Below are 24,141 nucleotides of genomic sequence, written 5' to 3'. Positions count from 1 at the left end.
TCTGCCTGCTTTGAACTCTCAAGTGGTTGTAGCACCAATATGGCAAAGGGCAGAACAGTCATGAGAGAAATAATCGAGACAAAGAGATCCTGGCAAGGAATAAGCAAATGCACTGTCACTGGGATAAGAATTGTTTAAGGCATGCCTGTAAAATGCAGAGAGTGGTAAGGGTCATACTTCCTCAAGGGAAACAATGTTAGGCTGCAGGAATAGATTTTATAACATAATAAAGTTAATACATTTAAACTTAAAATAAATATTTTACTACTTTATGTACACCAAACATACATTCCAAATTTACTGTAGAAATAATGTATACAAAATATTTGTAAAAATTATCAACATTATTGTAACCATAAAATAAGGTGACCATCCGTCCCTGTTTTCCGGGGACTGTCCCCACTCAGAAACATGTCCCCGTTTTGTCCCCAGTTTAAGATTTGTCCCTGGTTTCAGCTGGTTCAGTTTTTTGAATGTATCTCATCAGCAGGAATAATTTGAACTCGGCGCGCATGCACTGTGTTTTGACGGAGGTTATGCTTTACCGCATCCTGCAACTTTGGCGGGAAATCACGTGATAAGCTTTCGCTTTGTATGTAGTCTACGCTCCTCTAGCACCCCCATCGCCCCCATGTCCCCGGATTGGCACAAAAAATTCTGGTCACCTTACATAAAATGGTAAAAATTTTAAAATACTTTAAAAATTAGGACCTTGTTAGGGATATCAAACAGCAGAGAATTGTTAAAGGATATTCAGAAATTTATTCAAAACAGTCCAGATAGATTAGTTCTCCTTTTGGCTACAAACTAGACATATTTATGAGTATTTTTTATGTTAGCTGCTTTGTAAATGTCTTTCAAATCTTTACTAGTAACACAGGTACACTACTCATTTTTATTTACAGTACATTTATGATTGTATTAATGATAGTGTTGAATGTTTATTCAAATACACCAGTGCTTCCAAAAATACTGAATGTTTCCAATTGAACTTTGATAAGATCCCCAATGTATTCCCATTTCCCACAGCTTAGTCTGGGCTCCCAGCTTATATTGCTGCAGGGGAAGGACAGGGACTGTGCAGTGCTGGCAGCCCAGTACCTCAAAGCCTGATAGAATGCCAGAGATGCACAAAAGCAGAAACCAGAACTACAGCAAAAGCACCAGCAATAATACGTATATGCAAATTCTGTAGAAAAATACACAGCAAATAACTTCCCAAAACAAAAATTTACCGTAAAGTACCTTTTATAATTCTTGGAAATACACTTTAAAACTGACAATTTGTCAGTCCTAATATAAATGTTATGCCAGTAAAACTAAACTAAAATGTGTACTGATATGAATGTCATATAAAACATTTTCAAAAATATTCTTTACACTTTATAAATTAAGTAACAAATGCATCATAACTAAGCATGTAAAATCACATGTAGGGTTCTGTGGTGAAAATGGTAGTTGTCATTTTATGAAATGCACTTTTAGTGACATTCTGCATTTTAATATGAAAGATACCATCTTTGTTTTACACTTCAATGCTTCAAATTTCAAGAAGATTGTTTTGCTTGCTGTAGCTTTTATAGGCCACTGCATTTCTGTAATCAGGAAGAAATTTTAATTGAGAAAATAAATTTAAAATAAATATAATAGTAGAAATAACTAATAAAACATATTATTATAGCTTATTTGTTATGTTTAGGCAAAAATGGTACAGGCAAAAAAAAAATCAATTTATAAAACAGGTGCTCGACTACTAACCAGTGAGAGGACTTTTTCAATATATAAAATTTCAAATACCAAATTAACATTTTTCAGATACTCCCAACATGTTTGACACACCAAGAAAAAGTACTGAATGCTAAAATACTGACAGACAGTATTTGTATTTTTATTTTAATGCATGTTTTGTTTGTCTCGTTTCACAAATGCAGGCAAACTAAATGTACACATTGTTTATAATTTAGCCAAGGAAATAGCAAGTTAAATTTCAACAACAAGAAATCAAAAATAAATGACATATGAGTCAATCTCTGCACTGAAAAAAATGTTTAATGATTCACACTTAATATTTTTAATCTGAACCAATATAATTCTTTTTAGCTTATTGATCCCACATTTTTTAAGTTGAGGCAAATCATTTAGAGTGATTGGGTGCAATTCACTTGTTTTTTTACTGAAGTAAATCTATTTTTTAAGTTGTTCTTCTTTTTTGGCAGTTGGAAAGCTATCAAACTGGAAAGTTCGACCGAAACAATATACAAACGGCCCCTCAAACACAGCACATGAACAACCTAAAATATTAAGTTAAATGAAATAGGATTTTTACGTTTATTCCCTCCACCATCACTTAATTTGGTACAAACAAATTTTTTTACTTTGATTGAGATCTGAAACCAAATATTTCAAGCTGCAACACTAAATGACTAATCTTAAGTTGCTTGAAAGAGAAAATTTACGTTGAATGAACAACATCAATGTTATATTTTTTTCAGTGTGAAAATATAGCAAATATAAATGATATGCAGTAATGCCACCCTGTTTTGCTACCTACTTATATTCTTATATTCTAATTAAATAAGATATATGCAACATGAAGGTAATTCTTCTTTTTAAACTATTCATTTTCTGAAAATAGCTTTTCCATTACAGGGTTTTGTGAAGCTGGAGTTCCTCTCATCCATGAATGGGACACGACTCAGTTTTAAAACATAACAACAACAACAACAACAACATTTATTTATATAGCACATTTTCATACAAACAGTAGCTCAAAGTGCTTTACATATTAAAGAATAGAAAAATGAAAGACATAATTATAAAAAATAAATCAACATTAACATCGAATAAGAGTAAGGTTCAATGGCCAGGGGGGACAGAAAAAACAAAAAAAACTCCAGATGGCTGGAGAAAAAATAAAATCTGTAGGGATTCCAGACCATGATACCGCCCAGTCCCCTCTGGGCATTCTACCTAACATAAATGAAACAGTCCTCTTTGGATTTAGGATTCTCACGGAAGGGCTTAATGATGATGATGGTCACGTAGACTTCTTCCTTTTAATCCGTCCATTATTGTTGGAACATCATGAAGCTTTGAGTAGGTGGAGGTGGCGCAGGCCACCACCACAAAGAAACCGGAAAAAGAAACAGAAAAGAGAGTAGGGGTCAGTATCGATTTTAGAGCCACCATGAATAGTTGTTATGATGAATTGAACATACAGAGTATCAGGATTAAGTTAAATTATGATTAAAATGAAAACATATACCTTCACTTGCATCAGGCACGTTTATATACCCTAAATAACCTAACATACACATCTCTAGGATAGTAAAGGAAACCAGAGCAGCTTTAAATTCCACCATAAACACAAGATCCATTTGGAATCCGTCTGCTGGGACCTGAGACAACAACAGTAGGTGCTTTTTGCATTATGTATGAGCACACCTAAAAAGAACTTCATATTATTTGGATTCCATTTAAAAAGTCAATAGCTCTCCTTCAGCTTTGCAACTCTGTCTTTTGTCTTTGCAAAACTACTCAGCTCTGCCAGGCTTCATGATGATTGTAAGTGAACATCCATCCATCCATTCATTATCCAACCCGCTATATCCTAACTACAGGGTCATGGGGTCCCCTGGAGCCAATCCCAGCCAACACAGGGCGTAAGGCAGAAAACAAACCCCGGGCAGGGCGCCAGCCCACTGCAGTGTAAGTGAACATCCATCCATCCATTATCCAACCCGCTATCAGCCTTTTTCAATCAAAGTTATAAATTCTCAGTTTGACTGAGATCTGGGATTTATTCTTGAAAGAAGGGTCAGCGTGCAATTCAGGTAAAAGTAATTCAGACTTCAAGGAAATCTGGCTAATTCTGCCCCAGAAAACCTGGATTAGCCAAACCAGCAGTTCTGGAACAGATTATGTCAGAATTATGTGATCCATGTGGCTATAAAATGAAAATAAATCACTAATCCTGCTTTTCATAATGGGATCAAGGTTTCCCTGTTCCAGAAATGAAAGATTTAATGAAATCCTGCCCAGTTACTTGGGCAACCAATGCTGTGCAACTGACCTGCAAATGGCAGGTTTAACATGAAGGAATAACACTTTGAGAACAAAGCCGTACAAACTGTTTAATGTCCAAAAAATCCCATTTAAAAGCATTGGTAATTTTTTTAAATGACCCATCTTAAAACAGAACAACATTTCTGTGCAAATTAATTTATTGAATAATTTACTGTTTCACATTTACATTAAGATTTTAAGGATATGTTCCTTTTTTACATGTCTGATACTCACTCTTGGCAGAAAAAAAGGTCCCCAGTACAGGTTATTAAAATACCAAAAGAATTGTGTGTATGGTTGCATTTTACTACCGCATTAGTTAGCAGCTTGCATGAAACTCTGCTAAAGAAACTAATTTCTCCTTTTGATTAAAGTTGTACCAGGTCATTAATACGATCTCTGTAACTGTAAAAATAAATAATGCATAAAGAATAAACTTATAGTTGGTATTTACATGACACTAAAACAACTTTACGGCTGAATATATGCAAATTATAATGATTCAGTATTTCCCTGAAATACTGAATAGTAATTAAATTAAATAGTAAAAATAGTGAAATAGTATTTGAAATGAAAGTGAAATAGTATTTTCCCTTAACAAAACAAGTGCTAAGCCAAAAATATAACCTACAGAGATATTCACTCAGCAAATCACAAAACTGCTTGAGAGCTTGTCAACAAAAACTTTTTTGTGAGACATGTTTTGTTGTGTTTCCATTAATAACTGATTGTTTTTGCAACCAGTGAGGACGTCTCCTAAATCATGATGCATATAGATGTCTTTACATTTATCTGAGATGTTGAAGAGTATTGTTGTGCTAAAAAATATGAAAAGTTTAATATAAAGTTTAGTAAGATGCTGAATTCAAATTAATTGAGAATCAGTTTCTACTCTTCTTTGTAAACCTATACCTAGTCACCCTAACAGACAGATAGGAAGATCAGCCTGCTGCTGGAATATGTGCCACTAATAAAATCATTTAAAATTCTCTCTGGTCACACAGCCTCCAGGCAAGATGCAAGCCAGTACAAACGTAACAGAACACCAAGCTAGCCTTGTGCATGCCAAGGTAAGTCGATACGTTATTATTTAAAGGGGGGGAAAAAAACTCCAATCAGAAATTAATATTTTGCATGTGCCTTTTACAAGCTGCTACGCATATGCACCACAACGCCGCTAGTAATTCAATTGAAAACTCAGGCTTAATAAACCACGATGCATCTATATCCCTGATGCATACAAGTTCTTTTCTTCTTTTCTGACTGCATGCACTTTTTTTTGAGAACTTCTTCTTCTTTTGGCTGCTCCCATTAGGGGTTGCCACAGTGGATCATCATTTTCCATATCATCCTGTCTTATGCATCTTCCTCTGTTATACCCACCATCTGCATGACCTTTCTCACCACCTCCATAAACCTTCTTTAAGGCCTTCCTCTTTTCCTCTTGCTTGGCAGCTCTGTTGATAATAAATCATAATAGTAAAATGATAATATATACTGTATAGTATTTCTGTCTACTGTATAAAATTATATATACAATTATGCATAGCTAATTTATTTTTAACAATTTTCTCAGAGGTTCATCTGTGCTCTTTCAGACCAATCCCAAAACAACATGAACAAAGTGTAACTACCCATGTCCACTCACAATTTTTACATTTAGTCCTGTGCCACAAAACCTTGTACTGATTCCTACCATGAGATGTCCACAGGTGTGCAGACCTGTAATATAGTGTTATACTGTATGTGTGTAATGTGTGCATATTGCAGTTGTGCACAAGACTCCTTATTGATCCTGGTGCCATTGGTACTCTGATTTCTCACAACCACTGTATCATTTTCTAATTAACTTAGTCCAATATCCCAAATAAACAATTTAAAAAGCAATTTAAATGTGATAACATAGAATTTTTATTTTACCGAAAAGGACACCAAAATGCTGGTTACAGAGTAAAGAATAATACAAAATCATTTGGATGTATGTCTTCATACACAGGTTTAACACATTTGCTGTTTTTTCTTGCTTAAAGTTGGCAGTGTCAACAACTTGGTTTCCTGGGAAACATAATTTGGTTTGTCCAGCGAGCATTAAAACAAGGCTTAAGATAGTTCAGCTACTTTTCTTCTAAATTCAGTGAAAGTCTACTCTAAATGTCTGACATTTGTACACCCTTTTTTGATTGTCCTTTGCACATCTGTTTGCTGTATTTTATCAATATGTTTTGAATATCTTACACTCAGAAATATCATTGTTTGGATATACAAAACTAAAAAAAAAAACTAACAGCACTATGATTGAATTTTTTTTTTTTATTAATTTTATTACAATCCATACATACCAATCAAGCTTTTACAAAAAAAAAAGAATTATGTTAAGAACAGATCGATCCCCACCCCTGTGAATTTTTAATAAATAAAAAGACGTTTTCTAATGTGCTCACAGCAATGAAATTTTATTGGATTTTTATTGTACTGTACATTGCAGACTATTCAATATCCCTCATATTTCAATGCTGACCACCAGTCCTTAACCAAATTAGATTCAAAAGGTCAGGTCCCGAAAATCACCTCTAGAGCACATCTTCACTCACTAGCTTCTTCATTCACTGAACATTATGTGAAATCAGTGTCTTGATTTACAATACTGTAAGTGAATAATTACCAACTGATAAGAAATAGAATGTAGCCATAGTTAGAAACCTGGTGTACACTAAAGCCGCTTTTCCACTGCATAGTACGGCACGACACGGTTCAGTACAGCTCACTTTTGCGGGGCTTTCCACTGGGAACAGTACCTGGTACCTGGTCCTTTTTTTAGTACCACCTCAGCCGAGGTTCCAAGCGTGCCGAACCGTTACCAAAATGTGACGTGTAAACTCTGCTGGTCACTGATTGGCCGGAGAAAATCGTCATTACTGCGTCACTGGCTATTCTTTTCTTTAAAGGTACAGACACGCGGAAGTTTCGAAAGTTCTCCAGCCACTGAGTGTTTGTAAAACCGGGAACAATCACATCCCACCACCCTGAAGCACGGTTAAATGTCCAAACAGATGGTCTGTTGCGGCGACTTTTTGCAAAATGTGGAAGATCTGTAATATACAGAATCAGCATTTTAATGTTACACTGGCAGTTAAGTTCATTTTATGCTTTGCAACAGTGATAAAAGTTAGCTAGTGATGTGCTTTTTTTAGATGCTTAACCTTGCGCGTCGTCGAGCTAAAGTGTTGTCGTTGTCTGCGTGTTGTTGTAAAAGTTCCACGGTGTCACGGCAGTAGAGGCGGCGCAACTATAACGACACGTGAATAATCCCGCCCACTCTAAAGCGGTAATAAACTGCAGTCGAAACGCAAACCGAGCCGAACTGAGCCGAACCAAGGTGAGCTGTACTGAACCGTGCTGTGCCGTACTATGCAGTGGAAAAGCGCCTAAAGGCAGGAGTCAGAGTCATACTTTATAAAGTTTCTAGAGTCACAATTTGGAACTTTTTTTGATCATTACACATCTCTGCTTTTTAAATGTGATGGGGAAAATTTCCAAAACTACTAAAAACATTTTGGGGTGAAACAGAGCACCCTTGGCTAAATCCTTCATTCACACTGAAGCTTCTAATTTTACCATAAGAAAATCTAATAGAACAGGTGTCATTTTTATAGATTTTTAATCACCATTGTGAAACCATATTCAAAGGAAAACAATTCTTATATATCGTCATGGTCTACAGTACTATGGAAAAGTCAAGGAAAATGATAAAGCACTGCTCCTAACAAAACTGAACAATCTTGAAATATCTAAAAGTAGTTTTATAATTTCTCTTGACTGGGCCTCAAAAAAAAACAAAACAAAATCAGTTAATTGTGTTAGGAAGGAATTAGACATATGTGTGTTGTTTCCTTCAGTCTTGTCTATTAACCTTACCAATTTTAATTTTTTTTTTTCAAAAATACTCTCATTCTGCTCTGTGGTGGGCTAGCGCCCTGCCTGGGGTTTGTTCCTGCCTTGCGCCCTGTGTTGGCTGGGATTGGCTACAGCAGACCCCCGTGACCCTGTGTTAGGATTTAGTGGGTTGAAGAATCACTGACTGACTGACTACTTTTATTCTGTGGCCATGGATGTAGAGTTAAGTGTCCAGCCATTGCGAAGAAATTCAGGTGTTCACGTGCAAAGGATGTAAAATAATCTTGTCAGTGAACTTTTGGCTTTGAATCTCACTTTGACAGTTTGTATTTTGGCTTAAATGAAAGGCTGCTTGAACTTCACAAATAACAGAGCTTGTTTCATGATCATTCACTTGGCAATTCCTTCATGGAAAACTTTTCCTAACCATTGCTAATCTACAGAAGCTTATTCATTCCACATCTTTAAAAAATGATTATTGCAAAACAAGGCAATGTGTGAGTTATTTTGCAAACACATTGCTAGCTGCTGTTGGTAATAACATTGTGCACATGCATGCTCTAACTGTACGTTGACATCTAGTCAGGACAAGCTTGTAGGTAGAAGTTTAATCCTGTATGCATTGAGGGGTAAATATAATTTGCCCAGTTTAAGATCACAGGGTGTTAGTATTTATCTCAGCAGCACTGGGTATAAAGCAAGAAGCAAACATGGTGGATGGTATGCTGGGGCCTCATGTATAACGTCGTGCATAGAATTCGCACTATAACGTGGCGTAAGCACAAAAGCCAAAATGTGGTTACGCACAGAAAAATCCAGATGCAGGAATCTGTGCGTACTCCAACTTCCACGTTCTTCTGCTATATAAATCCCGGTCAGTGTGAAAAGTAACGCTCGTGCACGCGCTTTATGTAAACCATTAACTCCTCCCAGAATTACACCTCTTTGAATATGCAAATCAAAATAAATCGCCCTTAAGCTCAGCCTTCTGTGAAAAGACAATGGGAAAGCACAGGGGAAAATATAAGAATTTCAACGAATACCAAATGGAGGCAAAGGAAAAACATAATATTTGTTTAATTAAACCGTGATATAATCAACAAAAGGAAGTTGATCGAGTGACATAGCGTGTTGGAGAAACTTGAAAGCTCACGTTCACAAAGTCGCACAGTGCCGGAAATAAAAAAGAAGTCACGTATCAAAGTTGCCGTAAAAAGGCGAGTTGTAGCCCACTGTCTGAGTGTCATGTGAAAGCTTATTACGGTACAGAGAAAAAAAAGGCACACCTCTTTAATCATGTAGTTTATTTTGTCATTAAAGTAGAACATCATAAACTTCATCTTAAAATTGTTTAATTAACCAGTTTCTCAAGTCACATCGTAATTAAAGTAGGATGTTAAATACTGTTTTATATTATTATATATATTATTATATATTATTTTGTATGTGATCTTCTATGTGCTCTATGTGTATGAATCACTACTTGCTTCTTAAACCAGTTCTCTTCCTCTGACTGGACACAGAATCCATTACATTCGTGATATTACAGCTCTCTGAATAACTAAAATACTGAGATGTATACGTGATATCATTTTCATGATGATAGGAGTTAAAGCACGTTATTAAAAATGGGTTTCATGGTGCAGTGATTGTGTGCGACCTTCGATGAAATAATTTATTGCAGCAGTACTCAGGGGCGGCTCTAGGCTTGTGGCAGCCCTGGGCAGAGGAAGAATCGGTGGCTCCTTCGCCCGTCAATGTCAATATGGTATCTTATGCACGCCAAATGGCCACGTCCGTTGCGGACACTGCATAGCCGCCTCGTGCTCATGACACAAGTGTTTAACTTTTTCCAAAATTTGTTGCTGCGTTTTTAGCTGTGTTATTTTCTCTTTCTGTGTTATATTCAATATATATTGGTGTAGCCGCCCCTGCAGTCCTTGCTTTTCTTTCTCCAAGTAACCGATTACCACACAATCAGCTCTGTAATAGATATTAAGCCATCTGTAAGCTTAGAGCGCCAATTCTTCAAAACGTTTAAGGAACATTAAAATATCTTCGTAGTACATGTTTAATTATTCTATCGTTCATGCCAGTCCCAGTGAAGAATGTAGATTATTTAAATTAAGTTAAAGTTTTATCTGTATAATATAATAAACATATTTTGCTGCATTTCATCTTAAAAATGATATCGTCATCATATGTAAATACGCGCTTTATAAAGTGGCTCAGGTTGTGCAATATTATAACTATAGTGCAAGTTTACAGTGGGGTGATTGTGCTTATATGTACAAACAGTTCTACAAGGAGCAATTGATTAAATGCGTTTAAAGTTATTGGGATGAAACTGTTTCTGAACCGCGAGGTCCGTACAGGAAAGGCTTTGAAACATTTTGCCGTGGCTGAGGAAGCGTGCGCTTGAAGCTGTTTACCGATAATTCTCTTTCCGATCAGCTGCTGCTGTGATTCACACTCAGATACAGTGATATAAATACTCCGAGTGGTGCATTGAGAATAATATGGAAAAAGATGATCCGCTGTGGCAACTCGTAACGGGAGCAGCTGAAAGAAGAAGAAGAAGAAGAAGGTGCAGTGACAGTAACAACGCTAAAGCAGTTATGGTATTTGGAAAACTATGGCTATTCCCTGGACCATTAAATTGTTACAAGTTAATTACAATCAGATGCATTACACTAATTAACAATATGCGGTTAGTTTCAGTGTATTTATAAAGCTGCGTCAGGAAAATAAGGTGTAACCACACAGGAACAGTAGCATTGCTTTGACGCTGGGTGCCGCCAGTATGCAAAACCGAGCGGAGAACTTGCGTACGACAAGGTATGAGGTAGCATGGAAAAGTGCGTGGCTTTACGCCAAGTGTAGGTTTTAAACATCGCAATTTATACGTGGAAAAGTTCTTACGCAACATTTCTGTGCGTACGCACCATTTATACATGAGGCCCCAGCCTACCACAAAAGAGACTGCTGCATGCAACGCACTAACGCAAACCTTTAAATAAAGTATCTGTTTAGTTTTAAATAAGGTATTTGCAAATAGATATTTTAAAACAGTGTGATCTGTTAGCACACTAATAATTGTTCATACTTTAAATCTTCAGGGTCTCAGGTTGGGGAAGAAAAAAGGTGATGGATGCTATCTACTTCATAATGTATGAAGGATTAACAAGTTAATTAGAAATGATTACTGACACTTTTCCAGTATTCAGAATTAAAACAGGTCATCTTAGGTAGTTAAGCAGACTCATGCAAACCCTTTGCAGATCCTGGGGCTGTGAGGCAGGAATGACAGCTCTGTGCTACAACTAGTTTATGTTAAAACATCTGCACTGATATTACTAAACTTTAACCTGATTAAAACTAAATATATGCCTACAGCTTTTGTTTGGTTCTTAACACTTTATTGCAGGCTACACACTGCTTAATATCCCAATGAGCAGCTGTCACTGACTGAAGCATGCACATTCATAATGATAATGGCAGCAGCAGACAAGATCTTTGCAAAATAATGCAATATGTATTGCGAAATAATGCAATACTTTTGTGAAATAAGACCTTTTTTTCTTTGAGTGGCACAAATAAGCTTCCTTACTAATCTCTCATTCACTAAAAATAGATTATTCACCAACTGGACAAATCCATTCATCCAGTTCAAACTCAAATTCCCAATAGTATTTTATTTCATGTTGCAGATTCCAGAATTTTGAAAGAATTTTGATCAATGTTTACTGAGATTCATTTTTGTCTCCCTTTTTGTGGAGTGGAATCACATTTGCAACTTTCCAATCAGGAAATTCCTTTAACTGAAATCAACACCATCACTAGTCAAACCTGATACGTAAATATATAAATGACATGAGTTAATCAGCAGTGGTCACCAGAAAGACTATTAAATTCCCAAAATTGAGAAGACAAGGCTAAATTATGAGAATGTTATGAATTAGACCATAACTAATTAACTTTTCCTTCCCTTTAAAAAACCTTGTGCATTGTGTAGTATTTTGTTATTTTCCTGTACAGTACCAATCCAGTCAATTTTTGATCCAAGAAATTTTTGTCCTGCAGAGTGTAATAATCCTGCACAGCAGGGTGAAGAAATCCTAAGAGATAATTTCAGTAATGAGCGCTCAATGAGCTGCTTATTTGCAGTAGGCAGAACATTCATGCATATATATTTTTTAAGTTATAAATAAATATATTTTATATTTTGCATATTTTTTTTACAAGTTTGTCAAAAATTACACTTTAAGTACAAAATAGTACATGATACATATGCGTCCTATAAAAACCAAACTGTTTCAAGTTGCTAGACAGCCTCAGAAACTCAAATCATCTAGGTGAAGCACTAGACTGATACATGTATTACACATTAATGTTTAATCTCCGTAAGGGGAACAGGGGTGGTATTGTTGTTTTCTTATTTCATTTGTTTTCATTACATTCTTTATTTGCTGTTTGATTACCAGTTTGCTTTGTTTTTGTCTCTGTTTGTGAGTGAGCACGGGTCAGGTCAAGGCTGGGTGCGTCACTGAAATCTCCACCATAAAAATAAATAAATCACCATCTTCTCGACGGTGTGAATCTTAGCGGCAGCCCCTTGTGAGCAGGGGGGCTGAACACACCCCTAGAAGACACAGACGCTCCTCAAAAAACCCCTCTTAAAAAACACTGATAGATTACCTTCACATTGCTCCCTTACTTGCTGGGCTTACTTGCCTGAACAGTACCTGTCCTTTTTGGCAGATTGCTTTGTTTGTCTCTCCTCTCCCAGACATTCTCTGCTCCTGTTGGGGGTTGTGCTCCCCTATGATATTTGTCTATTCTTTAATCGATAACTAACTGCATACTGAGCTCCTTTTACTTCTGAAAGAGACATGTTTGATTGAAGTGTTTGAATAAAGTTCCTGTCTCTACAATCCCCTGTGTTTCTGTGCAATTCTGTGACCCAAGCATGATACCCTGCAGCATTGCAGCCTTACTGTCCCTGGGATTGAGCCACTGCATTAAGACAAGCCTGCAAGCATCAGCATTTACCTCTGTGTGCTTGCGTGCAGCCAGTTTAAGCGCAGTTGGCCTAGTGATTTACTGAGTTTTATCCATGGCATCAGTTGAACTTTGTATATATTGTTCCAGTAGTTTTTTTAAATAGTTTTTACAATTCATTAACAGTGTGTAAAATGATCAGTGTTATAGTAAATTGATCCTCTTTGCATGAAAAAAATGTTTTACACTAAAATGTAACTTTTTCTTTGTTAATTGTGACGTTTACTTAAAGTGCAGCAAAAAAGTATTTGGTGTCCAGGGATGCATTAACCCCCAAATATGTGGCAGTTTAAGGGTTAAAGCCCCAAAAATACCCTACACCTTCTAAGGCTTCTGACAATGAAAATGCACTTGTATGAATTACATTACATATAGCGGTAACATCTGTATTTTACATTCTACCACTGTGGGAGACATAGCAGTACAGTATACAGGTTTACCTTTACATTCTTTATTTTTAGGTAATGTATTAAGCTGAGTTTGAAATTAAATTAAAGTGTTTTGGGGGCATATTTAGGGTTTAAACTGAAAATAAGCATTTCCATACCGGATCGGTTCGAGCTCCGGGTTAACAATGACTGCCACCAGTACTGTTAGCCAACAGGGTGCTGGGTGAAATTGAGCTACTGCTGGCCGAAGAAGAAGAAATAGAAGAAGAGGGTGGAGACGTGTCCAGAGGCAGGAGGAGAGGCGGAAGGCAAAGAGAGTGGAACTGAGTGTAGGAACTTTGAATGTTGGCAATATGACTTTTAAGGGGAGAGAAATAGCAGATATGATGGGAGAGAAGGAAGGTTGATATATTGTGCATGCAATAGATTAAATGGAAGGGGAGTAACGCCATGTGGATCAGAAGTGGATTCAAATTGTTCTATCATGGTGTAGATGGAAGGAGAAATGGGGTAGGGGTTATTCTGAAGGAACAGTATGTCAAGAGTGTTTTGGAGGTGAAAAGAGTGTCAGACAGAGTAATTATTATGAAGCTGGAAATTGGAGGTGTGATGATGAATGTTGTTAGTGCATAGTGGAGGAAGATGCACACAGATAGATTACACCCTATGCAGAAGAGTTAATCTGAAGGAGATTGAAGACTGTAAAGTGGTGGTAGGGGAAAGTGTAGTTAAGCAGCATAGGATGGTGGTCTGTAGGATGATGTTGGAGATCAAGAAGAGGGGGAGAGTGAGGGCAGAGCCAAGGATCAAATAGTGGAACTTGAAAAAGGAAGACTGCGGGGTTGAGTTTAGGGAGAAGGTGAGACAGGCACTGGTTGGTAGTGAAGAGTTACAAGACTACAGCAGATGTAGTAAGGGAGACAGCAAGAAGGGTGCTTGGCGTGACATCTGGACTGAGGATGGAGGAAAAAGAAACCTGGTGGTGGAATGTGTTAGTACAGGAGAGTATACAGAGGAAAAGGATGGCAACAAAGAAGTGGGATAGGCAGAGAGATGCAGTAAGTAGGCAAGAGTACAAGGAGATAAGGCGCAAGGTGAGAGAAGTGGTGAAGGCTAAAGAAAAAGGCATATGATAAGTTGTATGAGAGGTTGGACATTAAGGAGGGAGAAAATGACCTGTAGAGAGTGGCTAGACAGAGGGACCGAGCAGGGAAAGATATGCAGCAGGTTAAGGTGATAAAGGATAAAGATGGAAACATACTGACAAGCGAGGAGAGTGTGTTGAGCAAATGGAAAGAGTATTTTGAGAGGCTGATGAATGAAGAGAACGAGAGAGAGAAAAGGTTGGATGATGTGGAGATAGTGAATCAGGAAGTGCAACGGATTAGCAAGGAGGAAGTAAGGACAGCTATGAAGAGGATGAAAAATGGAAAGGCCGTTGTTCCAGATGACATACCTGTGGAAACTTGAAGGTGTTTAGGAGAGATGGCAGTGGAGTTTTTAACCAGATTGTTTAATGGAATCTTGGAAAGTGAGAGGATGCCTGAGGAGTGGAGAAGGAGTGTACTGGTGCCGATATTTAAGAGTAAGGGGGATTTGCAGGACTGTAGTAACTACAGAGGGATAAAACTGATGAGCCACAGCATGGTTATGGGAAAAAGTAGTGGAAGATAGGTTAAGAAGTGAGGTGATAATTGGTGAGCAGCAGTATGATTTCATGCCAAGAAAGAGAGAAAGTATAGAGAAGGCCAGAAGGAGTTGCATTGTGTCTTTCTGGACCTGGAGAAAGCTTATGACAGGGTGTCTCGAGAGGAGCTGTGGTATTGTATGAAGAAGTCAGGAGTGGCAGAGTTGTACAGGATATGTACGAGGGAAGCGTGACAGTGGTGAGGTCTGCGGTAGGAGTGAAGGATGCATTCAAGTTGGAGGTGGGATTACATCAGGGATTGGCTCTGAGCCCTTTCTTATTTGCAATGGTGATGGACAGGTTGACAGACGAGATTAGACAGGAGTCCCTGTGGACAATGATGTTTGTTGATGACATTGTGATCTGTAGTGATAGTAGGGAGCAGGTTGAGGAGACCCTGGAGAGGTGGAGATATGCTCTAGAGAGGAGTGGAATGAAGGTCAGTAGAAACAAGACAGAATACATGTGTGTAAATGAGAGGGAAGTCAGTGGAATGGTGAGGATGCAAAGAGTAGAGTTGGCGAAGGTGGATGAATTTAAATACTTGGGATCAACAGTACAGAGTAATGGTGATTGTGGAAGAGAGGTGAAAAAGAGAGTGCAGGCAGGGTGGAATGGGTAGAAAAGAGTGTCAGGAGTCATTTGTGACAGATTGGTATCAGCAAGAGTGAAAGGGAAGGTCTAAAGGACATTAGTGAGACCAGATCTGTTATATGAGTTGGAGACGGTGGCACTGACCAGAAAGCAGGAGACAGAGCTGGAGGTAGCAGAGTTAAAGATACTAAGATTTGCACTGGGTGTGACAAGGATGGATAGGATTAGAAATGAGTACATTACAGGGTCAGCTCAAGTTGGACGGTTGGGAGACAAAGTCAGAGAGGCGAGATTGTGTTGGTTTAGACATATGCAAAGGAGAAAAGCTGAGTACATTGGGAGAAGGATGCTAAGGATAGAGGGAGGAAAATGGAAAATAAGGATTGTCTTGGAGTGAGTGTGCTAAGTTTAATTTACAAGCATAGTGTCCATTGTTTCCCACAACTCTGAGTTGTCATAAAATAAATAAAATGTACTAAAATATAAATATAAGTGACTATAACAAAAAATCTAAATCTACTGAGTGAAATAAAACAGGAAAAAACAACTTCCACAAATGTCTAAAAAGCATAATCATAAATAATTGTAAGACAGCTCCTGCCCTTGTTGAAGCATATTTCTTTCTGATGTTCTAAACATAATTTCATTTTCCCATATCAATTCAAAATAGTTTAAGTCAGACTGCTGCTGTTTGCCTCTATATGCACACACATACAGCAATATGTACAAGAAATTTCATGACTAATAAGGTTGTGTACCTATTTTATCTAGTGTGGGATTCTAGAGAAACAGAGGTGCTAAATTTATGAAATGAACATTATGGAGTCTAAATAAATATTTATACATATAATAACATATATAAAAATGCAAATAATTACATTTATGAAGTGAAAAAAATGTTAAATGTCAACAGGATTCATTATCTAATATGTTTGAAATAACTAACTGCTCAACAGCCAGCTTATAATGGTAAGCCAGCAATACATTTTCCATGCTAACATTCTGCATAAAATCCATAACACACAATTTATTTCTCAGAAAAAATGGTAAATGTGAAGTTATTTTCTGTATTTCTAGATTGAAATGGCTTAAGGGTTTTCACTTTCATTGCAAGATTGTTTTGGAAAATGACTAGAGGCAAGTGCATACCGGCCTAAAAAAAAATGAGATATCATCAGGCTTTGTCACATGTAAAGAAAGTCTGTTAACCTTTCTTAGATGGACGTGTCTTCATTAAAGCTCAATACATTCTAGATTAAATACAACACTGTGCCCAGAGGGAGAAATTATATTATAAGAGCTGCATTCTACTAACATTATAAAGTACTTTTATCCGGAGGTGCCAGATAGAAGAAAAATGAATAGCAGGAATAAGCAGTGAATAATAGGTGACAATGCACGTTAGCATATGTATGTTGGACAAAATATCCCTATAGGTATCAGTAAAGTGCTATATATCTATTCAGAAACTATTATTTAAAAGATTATTTAAATCTACCAGTTTTCTTGTAACATCCTTGAAATAGTATTTACCTAATTATTTTTATTTTTTATTTATTTTTTTAAACACTGTATGCCAAAGTGGCCTTTTCACTAGGCTTTAGTGGCACACCAGGCCTGTTAAGAAAGCAGATTTAGCAGGAATGCAGGCATCCAGCTGCACCTTTCCTAACTTGCATTTCAAACTAAGTGTCTGATATCCAGCTTGTTCTAGGATCTTCATAGACTTAAGCAGATAACAAAGGTTCAGAGTTGCACTGTCATCTCTCCAGAGGCCTCTCTGCAGAATTCTTGAGCCAGAAAGTCCGAAAGGGCCTCAAGCAAGAACACAGGAATGATAACTGATGAACAGAAGAACTCGTCTATGAGGACACAGTTGATTTTGCAACTGGAAGTGACTTTAATTCAATCAGGAGAAGTTATACATTCCTTTAAATCTAGTTACATTTATCCCATCTGGAGAATATGGGGACACTTTCTGTCTTTCTCTGGGAACTCTTCTCTCTGAAACTAAAGCTGATGAGCTGTTCTCTGTTTGGGGAGCAGAGAACCAAAAATGTCTTCCTCTTTTGGGATCAGGAATTGACCATCACCCTGCCAAGTCAAGCTGTGGGCCAGTGGGAAGCAGCCATTACTTCAAGAAGGACATTCCAGAATTTAAAAAAAAGAGTTACAGACAACACAGAAAAAAACTAGCTTGGCTGATAGAAGTACTGCATACCACAAGTAAAGGATCATGTAGCAAAGAGAAAGAGTGCAGTCCAATGTAACAAGAATTCTTCACTTGAACCTGGAGCAGCAACTAAGGACATTGGATGTCAAGACTTGGGATCATAAAACTATCTGTGCTGAGATAAATTAGAACTCTAAATAACCAGTAAACAGCCAACCTCTCTCTATTTGGCTGTCAAGTTTGTCCGTGTCCTGTCTTATATGTCAATATACAGCATAAATGCAGTCATCATGTTTCTATAATAATTGTGGTTTTCAATAAATTGTATTAATCTGTTTCTTAAAACAAGTGATACCTTGATACAAGTCTAAAGGCTGGAGACTCCTGTACAGCAGCATCTGGCACACTGAAAGATGGGGAATATCTGTTTTCACTCCTCCATATGAAAACCCCATGGCAGCACTGGGGACGTTGTATGAGGTTATAAATGCACAAGAAAACACTGATGCAGTGTTTTTAGTGGCTGGTGACTTTAACCACTGTAAATTACGGACCGTGATTCCTACATGAGAAATAAACACACTGGATTATGTGTAAAGTAATGTGAAAGGGTGTATAAGGCTGTAGCTTTCCTTCACTTTGGACAGTCAGATCATATTTCTGTATTCTTCTATCTGGCATACACACAGCTCCTCAAATACAGTCCCGCTGTAAGGAAAACCGTTGAAGTGTTGACAGAAGAATCTGAGCAGGATCTTCAACACTGCTTTCAGTGTACTCAGTGGGATGTTTTTAAGACAGCTGCTATGAATGATGATGCCACTGTTAACCTGGAGGAATACAGTATAATACAGTAAATAACCATAACTACTTGCACTGATTTCATTTTGCTCCTCAAACACATCTGGTCATATCCAAACAATAAACCACAGATTAATTAAGAGGTCCGCTTGACTCCTCGTATTTACCCCAAGGCATATATACCTCAGGCAACACCAATCAGTACAAACAATCCAGATACGATCTATGCAGAGCTATTATGAAAGCCAGGAAGAAATACAGACTTAAACTGGAACGTCACTATACTATCACTGACACTAGGAGTATGTGGCAGGGATTGGGAAACATCACAGACTACAGAGACAGAAGTCTCAGGGTTGACTACTGACAGCCATGGGCAGTGATGGGGCTAGTGAGGGTTCATTATCCCCATTTAAAGTATCATCTGCAGATGTAGAAAAGTTTCTGAGGAGGATAAACCCAGGAATGCAGCTGGTCCCAATAACATTGTTGAACATGCACTCAAAGCTTGCTTTTCCACCCTTGATAATGTTCTGGTTGACATATTTAACCTCTCACTTATACAAGCCACAATCCCCACCTGCTATACAAAACAACCACCATTATTTCACTGCTAAAAAGTCAAAGCTAAGTGTCTGAAAGACACGTGCCTGTCATGAGAATCATTATAAGCCACATTCAAATATTCATACCTGTCACACTGGACCCCCAACAGTTTGCATATAGACCAAACAGGTCGACAAAGGATGCAGTAAGCACAACATTGCATACAGTTCTTACACACCTAGAGAACAAGTACTGCTATACCCAATTGCTGTTTATTGATTATAGCTTGGCTTTTAATACCCTAAGCTCACCAACAAGCTCCCCACTCTAGGTGTGCCACCTACTCTCTGCATCTGGGTCCTGGCCTTTTTAACAATTAGACCCCAGTCAGTCAGGCTGGGGAACAACATTTCTAAAACAATAACCATAAATACAGGAACCCCGCAAGGATGTGTTTTGAGTCCCATGCTGACTGTGTCGTTTCCCAACATAACACCAGCATTATTAGTTAACGATGCCACCGTCATTGGACTGATTTCTGGGGGTGACAAGTCAGCATACAGGATGGAGGTGGTTGACCTTGTGAAGTGGTGTCATGAAAGTAATCTCTTTCTTAACACCAGCAAAATGAAGATGATTATTGGCACTCGAAGGAAGAGAAGACAGTCAAAGCATCCACCACTGTACATTGGAGAGACTGAGATGGAGAGAGTGGCCACATTTACATTTCTTGGCATTAACATCTCCAAGGATCTCACTTGGACCTACAAAATTACAGATCTGGTGGGGAAACTCCAGCAACATTTGTATTTTCTATGAAGAATGAGGAAGTTTGACATGCCGGCACTATCCTCCGCAACTTCTACAGATGTACAATTGAGACTATCCTCACCTACTCTATCACAGTCTGTTTTGGGAACAGTACAACATGGGGCCGCAAGGCTCTACAATTGGTGGTAAAACTAGTGCAAAATATGATTGGAATAGCGCTCCCTGTATTAGATGGCATCTATAGCACCAGAGTTCTCAGGAGGACCCATAATATTATTAAGGACTCAACCACCCACAACATGAACTGTTCATACTGCTACCCTCAGTGAGATGCTACAAGTGCACAGCAGCTAGAACAACAAGGCTGAAAGACAGTTTTCTCCAGTATGCCATCAGGCTTGTAAATAAAACCTGTCCACTGCCCCTCCCTTCAGCACTGCAGGCTAGCTTGTGTCTGGAGGATGGAAGGCCATCTTAAGACCATATACCTGCAGAGCTTACACTGAGTCATTCATTTATTTGCATGTGCACTCTTACTTCTGTTTGTTTTTTGCATTTTTTTTCCACCTGGGGTAATTTTGTTTATTGTTGTGTACTCTCGTCTGTTGCTGTGTATTATTTCTTATTGCTGGAGGACTCACAGAATAAGTACATATGACAATAAAGTTGAACTTATGAAATTATTTGACTTTTGCACATCTATATTAATCTTATAATTCTCTATTCTCCAATTGCTTTTCTTGGTGAACTTAGGGGTTTCATTAAACTCAGAGATCTGTTTTCATCAAATTTATTACATAAAGACAGGCTACCCACAGAATGCAAATTTATAACTCTTTAGGGGGTTCAGTTTAAATTCATATCATTCAGTTTCCATTATTCTTTTCAGCTAAATCATTAATTACCAAAATGTTACCTGCTTGTCTTTTTCTTGTGAAAAAAGGTTTTGTGTATATTTATGCTTTGTTTTTCTTTTCTTTTTTTTTGGAGTTTATATGTTTTCTGTTTTTCTTATTTGCTACATTATGTGTTGAAGGCATTATTGATATGTTCCACATACATTTAGTAAAGTCTGAATTTTTGCTGCAGTTTGGTACAAAGTTTTCTACAAAATGAAGTGAAAATAGTATACGACTCAAAGTATCCTAAATCAGACTAGTACTCCCCAGGTCGGTAACCAAAAAGAAGGCTTTGGCCTACACAAGACCAAAGTAAGAGTAAGTGTTTTAAAGTTGCGACTTCACCCCTCCTTGCTTGTTTTTGACTGTGTCCTCTAATGGCCCTCAGTCAACCAATGGCTGCTACATCCTGTTTTTCTTGGTCTTAGACTGATGTTTTTTGAGATGGCCATCTGCTTCTTTTGGTATGTGGTGGTGTGTATGTGCAGTTGAGTTGTAAATATAGGGTTGCCTGTTTGTTGCTCAATGTCTTACTTGTTTAGGAATTTCCATTTTTGTCCTGGACTATTCCTGATTGCACTTATGTTTAAAGCTCTGATTAACCATTCTAAATTTCTCGTTCAAATTCTGGTAAGTTTCATGGTTATGTGTTGCTTTGCTTTCAGTCAATGTGACTAGTTACATCTATGTTTTCCTTGTTTTAGTTTTTCTTTTAAGAATAGAATGAAAAATGTACTGTTTGCATATCTTGCCTTTTTCACAATAATTATTTACATAACCTCTGCTATTCAAGACAATATCATCAACAATTTAGCAAGCATCAAGGAGACGTTAATGTATTTGATTGTTTTCAAAACTCCCATATAGACTGTGACAATTTTGTATTTGTGTGGCATTCACTATGCCAAAAATATGGTTTGGTTGTCATGTGATCTAAAGAATTTGCACTCATTAAATTTTAATTTTCCATCAATTACATAATACATTTTAGCAAGCAGAACAGTAAATACATTATGAAAGATACACAGAGAAAGTGTCACTGCATTTTTCAGAAAGCATTTGTTATGTAAATTATGTGATTACGACCTTCTTGCTAAGGTTTAAACTTAATCTTATATTTCCCAATTCTCCTGTTTTTTTCTTTTCTCTTGCAACACGTAGGGGTTTCATTTAACATATAATACATAATGTATATTCTGTGCTGCAGTCTCCTGGGGAAGCAACCTAAGCTCAAGAGAAGCACAATGCCTGAACAACTTATTGGGAAAGTCTGCCCCATCACAGGGTGAACCCTGGACAATCTGGAAGCTGCTGTGGAAAACAGCATGATGGCAAAATTAAATGCCATCATAAAAAATCCCCTCCAGGAGGCTCCGTCTTGGAGCACTTTCAGAAAAAGGCTTAGTCCTCCGGGGTCCTTTAATAATAATAATAATACATTATTATTTATATAGTGCCTTTCCTACTGCCAACTGCTCTCAGGCAATTCAATTCATCCACGCAATGTATTCATTAAGTTTATTTTTATCTATTTATTTATCAATTGACTGATTGATTGGCTGTATTATTTGATCTGTGAGCCTGCATCCTTGCTTTTTTTTTATGTTTCTGCTGCTGTATTCATGCTGAATTTCCCCATGGGATTAATAAAGTTTATTTAATCTAATCCATTTTTTCACAAGTGACACACAATTATTTGACCCCAAAACAAATAGAACAGAAAACAGAAATTCTGCTTTTAAACAGATGAGTAGAAATCATAAATATATTTTATAGACACACAGATGAACTGAAGGCTACAACATAACCCTTCTTTTTAAATTTTAGTATAAAGGTATAAGATCTTGATAATCCTTCTCTGTAGACATAAAAAGCACAAGTACAGTTAACCTTGCACAAAGAAGTCTTTTGTCCAACATATCTCTTCTAAGCTGGGTTTTATATAAATATTTTGGTGCCTTGTTGGATTTAACTTTCATTGTTAATGACAGATATGTTCTGAGGTATTTTAGGTTAAGAAAAACAGATGTTTTCAGGTTAAGGTTATTATACTCATGTATCATGGTGCCAGAGGGTTGCAATATTTTGCACATTTATTAGCAAATGCAAGTAAGATTTATACTGTACTATGTACACACAGCAATAATGACCCTATAGGCTTATAAATGCTAAAAAATTGACTTGAATAAGAATCAGGTGGGATGACTGCACAGTTGTTGCATTCTCACTGTCCTTGCACCCCAGTTTTCCTGTTGTGTGGAATTTGTATGTTGCCTACATATAAAGTTATCTTTCAGTCCATGATTTTCGTTTAACTGGAAACACTTAATAATAATAATAATTCATTACATTTATATAGCTCTTTTCTCAGTACTCAAAGCGCTATCCGCACAGGGAGGAACCGGCAAAGCAGCAACACTACCACTGCGCCACCTGTGAGGACTTCACTGGCCTGATATGACTGACCACAGACATAGACATCCATAAACATGTCCAGCAATGTCTGGTATGGTATGTGCAAGATTAGAAAAAAACACACATTTTATCTTCTAGTTCAGGTGAACATTTCCAGATAAATACTTGAATTACATTAAACTGAAATTAAATACTTGCTCTTTATTACTAAATAGATCTGCTCTCTGAGTGATATAATTCTTTCTGTTACTGCACTCCAAACCCAACTGCAACCAACAATGTTCTTAGTACAGCTAGTTGTTTTATTGAAATACTAGCTGTCCCCAGTGTCTCCGCCCGGGTAGTAGTGAAACAGGACAAACTTTATCGCTAGCTAAGTGTGAAAAGAGAACAGACATACAGATAGAAAGACAAACAGAAAGATGTTGGATTTTATATATACAGAGATAAAAGCTAGTTTACACTTCTAGCTGCAACATCAAATTTTTTTATGTTTTTTAAAATCATGTTTTAAGCATTTATTTATTATTTCTTGATCAGTTCCAATGTTTTTTTCCCTTAGTCTTTATACTTTTATTACATATTCTAAGGGTTATCTAGGAAAAATATTGTGATGTAGATTTTAACTTTGAGTTATCCAAGGATTTAAATGTTTGACTTAGGATTGATGAATATGCAGTACCATCTCAGTAGGTTATAAATATTATAAAAAAGGAGACAACATTCACTGTTACTCATTTAGACCCAACTTAGCAATATGTACGGTGGGGATACTAGAATGTCACTTTCCGCTAGTCAGTAGCCTTATGACTAAATTAAAACTGGACTCATCTGTTTGACTAATTT

The sequence above is a fragment of the Polypterus senegalus genome, chromosome 11 (assembly GCF_016835505.1).
Source record: "Polypterus senegalus isolate Bchr_013 chromosome 11, ASM1683550v1, whole genome shotgun sequence".
Taxonomy (NCBI): domain Eukaryota; kingdom Metazoa; phylum Chordata; class Cladistia; order Polypteriformes; family Polypteridae; genus Polypterus; species Polypterus senegalus.
This window is presented reverse-complemented; position numbering follows the sequence as displayed.